General features: G+C 45.9%; 2 non-coding genes across 2 annotated transcripts; both read left to right on the top strand.

Annotated features, from left to right (window-relative positions):
• Positions 1-5,421: 5,421 nt before the first annotated feature.
• trnad-guc (transfer RNA aspartic acid (anticodon GUC)) lies at positions 5,422-5,493 on the top strand. Its single transcript has one exon. It is a non-coding gene; the product is annotated as a tRNA-Asp (tRNA).
• Positions 5,494-8,240: 2,747 nt separating this feature from the next.
• On the top strand, positions 8,241-8,312 carry trnad-guc (transfer RNA aspartic acid (anticodon GUC)). Its single transcript has one exon. It is a non-coding gene; the product is annotated as a tRNA-Asp (tRNA).
• Positions 8,313-8,722: the final 410 nt, after the last annotated feature.

The raw sequence follows: 8,722 nt of genomic DNA, 5'->3' as shown, positions 1-8,722 counted from the left end.
AAAAGCCCAATCAAGGCAATCTCTTTCTCATGCCTCTATCTGAAAAGTTGGATAAAATCTTATATGAAAAAAAAAGTCTTTTAAAGAAATCCCTTATTCCGAGGTCACCGTAGCCACCAGATCCAGTCTGTATCCGCTTCAGTCACCCGGATCCAGTCCGTATCCAGAGAAGATGGTGGATCAACACCTAGAAAGGACCTCTATGGCCCAGAAACACAGCGGAGACCGTGACAACTAGATGAGCCGCAGATACAAATCCCCTGTAAAGACCACCTGGACAAGACCACAGGAAACAGATGATTCTTCTGCACAGTCTGACATTCCTGCAGCCTGGAGCTGATCTACCTGTTTCGTCTGACAAGGGGAGAACTGTCTCCCCGATTGAGCCTGGTTTCTCACCGGGTTTTTTCTCCATCCTTTCACCGATCGAGTTTTGGTTTCTTGCCTCTGTCGCTTCTGGCAGGCGGAGCTGGGGACACTTCATGTACAGCGATATCGTTGACTTGATTGCAAATTATTGCACAGATACTATTTAAACTGAACTTAGCTGAATGATGTCATCAAAGAGTTCAATAACGAAATGCCTTTAACTGTCATTTTGCTTTTTGACGCACTGTGTTCCTAATTAATGTTGTTCAGTTGCATTGACGCAATACTTTCTGTTTAAAGCGCAATTTAAAAAAAAAAAAAAAAGAGTCCAAACAATGACCCCTGCTACGGGTAGTGTTCCAAGTGTTATGCGACTTCAGCTAATGATGGGTCCATCCGAAATTATTCCATCCAAAAGTTTTGGATGGAGGCACAGGTCACAGAGGGAGTTCTGCTTCGACGTCAGCCCGAGCCAAAGGACATGCGTTGGCCGGGAATCGAATCCGGGTCAACTGCTTGGAAGGCAGCTATGCTCACCACTATACCACCAACGCAGTCAGCAGTCAGCAACTTGCGCCGTCACTAAGAAGGCTCGAAGTGCACGAGTCGCCGATAGGGCTAGAGGAGCAGATGAGATCTTTGTTTGGACCCGTCACTAAAGAGAGCCTTCAAGAATTTGCATCCCGTCACGTACAAGAAAGCGCTGCCTTCCCATCCGGCTAAATAAACACGAAGTGGTCAAACGCAGAGAGTGCCTATAATAACCAAAAGCCCAATCAAGGCAATCTCTTTCTCATGCCTCTATCTGAAAAGTTGGATAAAATCTTATATGAAAAAAAAAGTCTTTTAAAGAAATCCCTTATTCCGAGGTCACCGTAGCCACCAGATCCAGTCTGTATCCGCTTCAGTCACCCGGATCCAGTCCGTATACAGAGAAGATGGTGGATCAACACCTAGAAAGGACCTCTATGGCCCAGAAACACAGCGGAGACCGTGACAACTAGATGAGCCGCAGATACAAATCCCCTGTAAAGACCACCTGGACAAGACCACAGGAAACAGATGATTCTTCTGCACAGTCTGACATTCCTGCAGCCTGGAGCTGATCTACCTGTTTCGTCTGACAAGGGGAGAACTGTCTCCCCGATTGAGCCTGGTTTCTCACCGGGTTTTTTCTCCATCCTTTCACCGATCGAGTTTTGGTTTCTTCCCTCTGTCGCTTCTGGCAGGCGGAGCTGGGGACACTTCATGTACAGCGATATCGTTGACTTGATTGCAAATTATTGCACAGATACTATTTAAACTGAACTTAGCTGAATGATGTCATCAAAGAGTTCAATAACGAAATGCCTTTAACTGTCATTTTGCTTTTTGACGCACTGTGTTCCTAATTAATGTTGTTCAGTTGCATTGACGCAATACTTTCTGTTTAAAGCGCAATTTAAAAAAAAAAAAAAAAAAAAAAAGAGTCCAAACAATGACCCCTGCTACGGGTAGTGTTCCAAGTGTTATGCGACTTCAGCTAATGATGGGTCCATCCGAAATTATTCCATCCAAAAGTTTTGGGTGGAGGCACAGGTCACAGAGGGAGTTCTGCTTCGACGTCAGCCCGAGCCAAAGGACATGCGCACTGCTTTCTCCAACTGCTTGGAAGGCAGCTATGCTCACCACTATACCACCAACGCAGTCAGCAGTCAGCAACTTGCGCCGTCACTAAGAAGGCTCGAAGTGCACGAGTCGCCGATAGGGCTAGAGGAGCAGATGAGATCTTTGTTTGGACCCGTCACTAAAGAGAGCCTTCAAGAATTTGCATCCCGTCACGTACAAGAAAGCGCTGCCTTCCCATCCGGCTAAATAAACACGAAGTGGTCAAACGCAGAGAGTGCCTATAATAACCAAAAGCCCAATCAAGGCAATCTCTTTCTCATGCCTCTATCTGAAAAGTTGGATGAAATCTTATATGAAAAAAAAAAGTCTTTTAAAGAAATCCCTTATTCCGAGGTCACCGTAGCCACCAGATCCAGTCTGTATCCGCTTCAGTCACCCGGATCCAGTCCGTATACAGAGAAGATGGTGGATCAACACCTAGAAAGGACCTCTATGGCCCAGAAACACAGCGGAGACCGTGACAACTAGATGAGCCGCAGATACAAATCCCCTGTAAAGACCACCTGGACAAGACCACAGGAAACAGATGATTCTTCTGCACAGTCTGACATTCCTGCAGCCTGGAGCTGATCTACCTGTTTCGTCTGACAAGGGGAGAACTGTCTCCCCGATTGAGCCTGGTTTCTCACCGGGTTTTTTCTCCATCCTTTCACCGATCGAGTTTTGGTTTCTTCCCTCTGTCGCTTCTGGCAGGCGGAGATGGGGACACTTCATGTACAGCGATATCGTTGACTTGATTGCAAATTATTGCACAGATACTATTTAAACTGAACTTAGCTGAATGATGTCATCAAAGAGTTCAATAACGAAATGCCTTTAACTGTCATTTTGCTTTTTGACGCACTGTGTTCCTAATAAATGTTGTTCAGTTGCATTGACACAATACTTTTTGTTTAAAGCGCAATTAAAAAAAAAAAAAAAAAAAAAAAGAGTCCAAACAATGACCCCTGCTACGGGTAGTGTTGCAAGTGTTATGCGACTTCAGCTAATGATGGGTCCATCCGAAATTATTCCATCCAAAAGTTTTGGGTGGAGGCACAGGTCACAGAGGGAGTTCTGCTTCGACGTCAGCCCGAGCCAAAGGACATGCGCACTGCTTTCTCCAACTGCTTGGAAGGCAGCTATGCTCACCACTATACCACCAACGCAGTCAGCAGTCAGCAGTCAGCAACTTGCGCCGTCACTAAGAAGGCTCGAAGTGCACGAGTCGCCGATAGGGCTAGAGGAGCAGATGAGATCTTTGTTTGGACCCGTCACTAAAGAGAGCCTTCAAGAATTTGCATCCCGTCACGTACAAGAAAGCGCTGCCTTCCCATCCGGCTAAATAAACACGAAGTGGTCAAACGCAGAGAGTGCCTATAATAACCAAAAGCCCAATCAAGGCAATCTCTTTCTCATGCCTCTATCTGAAAAGTTGGATAAAATCTTATATGAAAAAAAAAGTCTTTTAAAGAAATCCCTTATTCCGAGGTCACCGTAGCCACCAGATCCAGTCTGTATCCGCTTCAGTCACCCGGATCCAGTCCGTATACAGAGAAGATGGTGGATCAACACCTAGAAAGGACCTCTATGGCCCAGAAACTCAGCGGAGACCGTGACAACTAGATGAGCCGCAGATACAAATCCCCTGTAAAGACCACCTGGACAAGACCACAGGAAACAGATGATTCTTCTGCACAGTCTGACATTCCTGCAGCCTGGAGCTGATCTACCTGTTTCGTCTGACAAGGGGAGAACTGTCTCCCCGATTGAGCCTGGTTTCTCACCGGGTTTTTTCTCCATCCTTTCACCGATCGAGTTTTGGTTTCTTCCCTCTGTCGCTTCTGGCAGGCGGAGCTGGGGACACTTCATGTACAGCGATATCGTTGACTTGATTGCAAATTATTGCACAGATACTATTTAAACTGAACTTAGCTGAATGATGTCATCAAAGAGTTCAATAACGAAATGCCTTTAACTGTCATTTTGCTTTTTGACGCACTGTGTTCCTAATTAATGTTGTTCAGTTGCATTGACGCAATACTTTCTGTTTAAAGCGCAATTTAAAAAAAAAAAAAAAAAAAAAAAAGAGTCCAAACAATGACCCCTGCTACGGGTAGTGTTCCAAGTGTTATGCGACTTCAGCTAATGATGGGTCCATCCGAAATTATTCCATCCAAAAGTTTTGGGTGGAGGCACAGGTCACAGAGGGAGTTCTGCTTCGACGTCAGCCCGAGCCAAAGGACATGCGCACTGCTTTCTCCAACTGCTTGGAAGGCAGCTATGCTCACCACTATACCACCAACGCAGTCAGCAGTCAGCAACTTGCGCCGTCACTAAGAAGGCTCGAAGTGCACGAGTCGCCGATAGGGCTAGAGGAGCAGATGAGATCTTTGTTTGGACCCGTCACTAAAGAGAGCCTTCAAGAATTTGCATCCCGTCACGTACAAGAAAGCGCTGCCTTCCCATCCGGCTAAATAAACACGAAGTGGTCAAACGCAGAGAGTGCCTATAATAACCAAAAGTCCAATCAAGGCAATCTCTTTCTCATGCCTCTATCTGAAAAGTTGGATAAAATCTTATATGAAAAAAAAAAAGTCTTTTAAAGAAATCCCTTATTCCGAGGTCACCGTAGCCACCAGATCCAGTCTGTATCCGCTTCAGTCACCCGGATCCAGTCCGTATACAGAGAAGATGGTGGATCAACACCTAGAAAGGACCTCTATGGCCCAGAAACACAGCGGAGACCGTGACAACTAGATGAGCCGCAGATACAAATCCCCTGTAAAGACCACCTGGACAAGACCACAGGAAACAGATGATTCTTCTGCACAGTCTGACATTCCTGCAGCCTGGAGCTGATCTACCTGTTTCGTCTGACAAGGGGAGAACTGTCTCCCCGATTGAGCCTGGTTTCTCACCGGGTTTTTTCTCCATCCTTTCACCGATCGAGTTTTGGTTTCTTCCCTCTGTCGCTTCTGGCAGGCGGAGCTGGGGACACTTCATGTACAGCGATATCGTTGACTTGATTGCAAATTATTGCACAGATACTATTTAAACTGAACTTAGCTGAATGATGTCATCAAAGAGTTCAATAACGAAATGCCTTTAACTGTCATTTTGCTTTTTGACGCACTGTGTTCCTAATTAATGTTGTTCAGTTGCATTGACGCAATACTTTCTGTTTAAAGCGCAATTTAAAAAAAAAACAAACAAAAAAAAAAGAGTCCAAACAATGACCCCTGCTACAGGTAGTGTTCCAAGTGTTATGCGACTTCAGCTAATGATGGGTCCATCAGAAATTTTACGGTGCTAGGGCTGGGTCTGCGTCAGAAGAAGCCATGCATTGTTTAGTTATGTCAGTGCAGTGCCGTCAGTTGGGGGAGAAACGGCAGCATGCACGGCTCCTCGTTAGTATAGTGGACAGTATCTCCGCCTGTCACGCGGAAGACCGGGGTTCGATTCCCCGACGGGGAGAGCTGGTTCTTTTCGTCTTCCGAATGATCCATCCAAAATGTTTGGTTGGAGTCGCAGGTCACAGAAGGAGTTCTGCTTCGACGTCAGCCCGAGCCAAAGGACATGCGTTGGCCGGGAATCGAACCCGGGTCAACTGCTTGGAAGGCAGCTATGCTCACCACTATACCACCAACGCAGGCGGAAGACAGTAGCTTTATTGACGCACTGTGTTCCTAATAAATGTTGTTCAGTTGCATTGACACAATACTTTTTGTTTAAAGCGCAATAAAAAAAATAAAAAAAAATAAAAAAGAGTCCAAACAATGACCCCTGCTACCGGTAGTGTTGCAAGTGTTATGCGACTTCAGCTAATGATGGGTCCATCCGAAATTATTCCATCCAAAAGTTTTGGGTGGAGGCACAGGTCACAGAGGGAGTTCTGCTTCGACGTCAGCCCGAGCCAAAGGATATGCGTTGGCCGGGAATCGAATCCGTGTCAACTGCTTGGAAGGCAGCTATGCTCACCACTATACCACCAACGCAGTCAGCAGTCAGCAACTTGCGCCGTCACTAAGAAGGCTCGAAGTGCACGAGTCGCCGATAGGGCTAGAGGAGCAGATGAGATCTTTGTTTGGACCCGTCACTAAAGAGAGCCTTCAAGAATTTGCATCCCGTCACGTACAAGAAAGCGCTGCCTTCCCATCCGGCTAAATAAACACGAAGTGGTCAAACGCAGAGAGTGCCTATAATAACCAAAAGCCCAATCAAGGCAATCTCTTTCTCATGCCTCTATCTGAAAAGTTGGATAAAATCTTATATGAAAAAAAAAGTCTTTTAAAGAAATCCCTTATTCCGAGGTCACCGTAGCCACCAGATCCAGTCTGTATCCGCTTCAGTCACCCGGATCCAGTCCGTATACAGAGAAGATGGTGGATCAACACCTAGAAAGGACCTCTATGGCCCAGAAACACAGCGGAGACCGTGACAACTAGATGAGCCGCAGATACAAATCCCCTGTAAAGACCACCTGGACAAGACCACAGGAAACAGATGATTCTTCTGCACAGTCTGACATTCCTGCAGCCTGGAGCTGATCTACCTGTTTCGTCTGACAAGGGGAGAACTGTCTCCCCGATTGAGCCTGGTTTCTCACCGGGTTTTTTCTCCATCCTTTCACCGATCGAGTTTTGGTTTCTTCCCTCTGTCGCTTCTGGCAGGCGGAGCTGGGGACACTTCATGTACAGCGATATCGTTGACTTGATTGCAAATTATTGCACAGATACTATTTAAACTGAACTTAGCTGAATGATGTCATCAAAGAGTTCAATAACGAAATGCCTTTAACTGTCATTTTGCTTTTTGACGCACTGTGTTCCTAATTAATGTTGTTCAGTTGCATTGACGCAATACTTTCTGTTTAAAGCGCAATTTAAAAAAAAAAAAAAAAAAAAAAAGAGTCCAAACAATGACCCCTGCTACGGGTAGTGTTCCAAGTGTTATGCGACTTCAGCTAATGATGGGTCCATCCGAAATTATTCCATCCAAAAGTTTTGGGTGGAGGCACAGGTCACAGAGGGAGTTCTGCTTCGACGTCAGCCCGAGCCAAAGGACATGCGCACTGCTTTCTCCAACTGCTTGGAAGGCAGCTATGCTCACCACTATACCACCAAAGCAGTCAGCAGTCAGCAACTTGCGCCGTCACTAAGAAGGCTCGAAGTGCACGAGTCGCCGATAGGGCTAGAGGAGCAGATGAGATCTTTGTTTGGACCCGTCACTAAAGAGAGCCTTCAAGAATTTGCATCCCGTCACGTACAAGAAAGCGCTGCCTTCCCATCCGGCTAAATAAACACGAAGTGGTCAAACGCAGAGAGTGCCTATAATAACCAAAAGCCCAATCAAGGCAATCTCTTTCTCATGCCTCTATCTGAAAAGTTGGATAAAATCTTATATGAAAAAAAAAAGTCTTTTAAAGAAATCCCTTATTCCGAGGTCACCGTAGCCACCAGATCCAGTCTGTATCCGCTTCAGTCACCCGGATCCAGTCCGTATACAGAGAAGATGGTGGATCAACACCTAGAAAGGACCTCTATGGCCCAGAAACACAGCGGAGACCGTGACAACTAGATGAGCCGCAGATACAAATCCCCTGTAAAGACCACCTGGACAAGACCACAGGAAACAGATGATTCTTCTGCACAGTCTGACATTCCTGCAGCCTGGAGCTGATCTACCTGTTTCGTCTGACAAGGGGAGAACTGTCTCCCCGATTGAGCCTGGTTTCTCACCGGGTTTTTTCTCCATCCTTTCACCGATCGAGTTTTGGTTTCTTCCCTCTGTCGCTTCTGGCAGGCGGAGCTGGGGACACTTCATGTACAGCGATATCGTTGACTTGATTGCAAATTATTGCACAGATACTATTTAAACTGAACTTAGCTGAATGATGTCATCAAAGAGTTCAATAACGAAATGCCTTTAACTGTCATTTTGCTTTTTGACGCACTGTGTTCCTAATTAATGTTGTTCAGTTGCATTGACGCAATACTTTCTGTTTAAAGCGCAATTTAAAAAAAAAAAAAAAAAAAAAAAAGAGTCCAAACAATGACCCCTGCTACGGGTAGTGTTCCAAGTGTTATGCGACTTCAGCTAATGATGGGTCCATCAGAAATTTTACGGTGCTAGGGCTGGGTCTGCGTCAGAAGAAGCCATGCATTGTTTAGTTATGTCAGTGCAGTGCCGTCAGTTGGGGGAGAAACGGCAGCATGCACGGCTCCTCGTTAGTATAGTGGACAGTATCTCCGCCTGTCACGCGGAAGACCGGGGTTCGATTCCCCGACGGGGAGAGCTGGTTCTTTTCGTCTTCCGAATGATCCATCCAAAATGTTTGGTTGGATTCGCAGGTCACAGAAGGAGTTCTGCTTCGACGTCAGCCCGAGCCAAAGGACATGCGTTGGCCGGGAATCGAACCCGGGTCAACTGCTTGGAAGGCAGCTATGCTCACCACTATACCAACAACGCAGGCGGAAGTCAGTAGCTTTATTGACGCACTGTGTTCCTAATAAATGTTGTTCAGTTGCATTGACACAATACTTTTTGTTTAAAGCGCAATTAAAAAAAAAAAAAAAAAAAAAAAAAGAGTCCAAACAATGACCCCTGCTACGGGTAGTGTTGCAAGTGTTATGCGACTTCAGCTAATGATGGGTCCATCCGAAATTATTCCATCCAAAAGTTTTGGGTGGAGGCACAGGTCACA

Source organism: Carassius gibelio, chromosome B19, assembly GCF_023724105.1.
Source record: "Carassius gibelio isolate Cgi1373 ecotype wild population from Czech Republic chromosome B19, carGib1.2-hapl.c, whole genome shotgun sequence".
In the NCBI taxonomy this organism is placed as follows: Eukaryota; Metazoa; Chordata; class Actinopteri; order Cypriniformes; family Cyprinidae; genus Carassius; species Carassius gibelio.
This window is presented reverse-complemented; position numbering and strand designations above follow the sequence as displayed.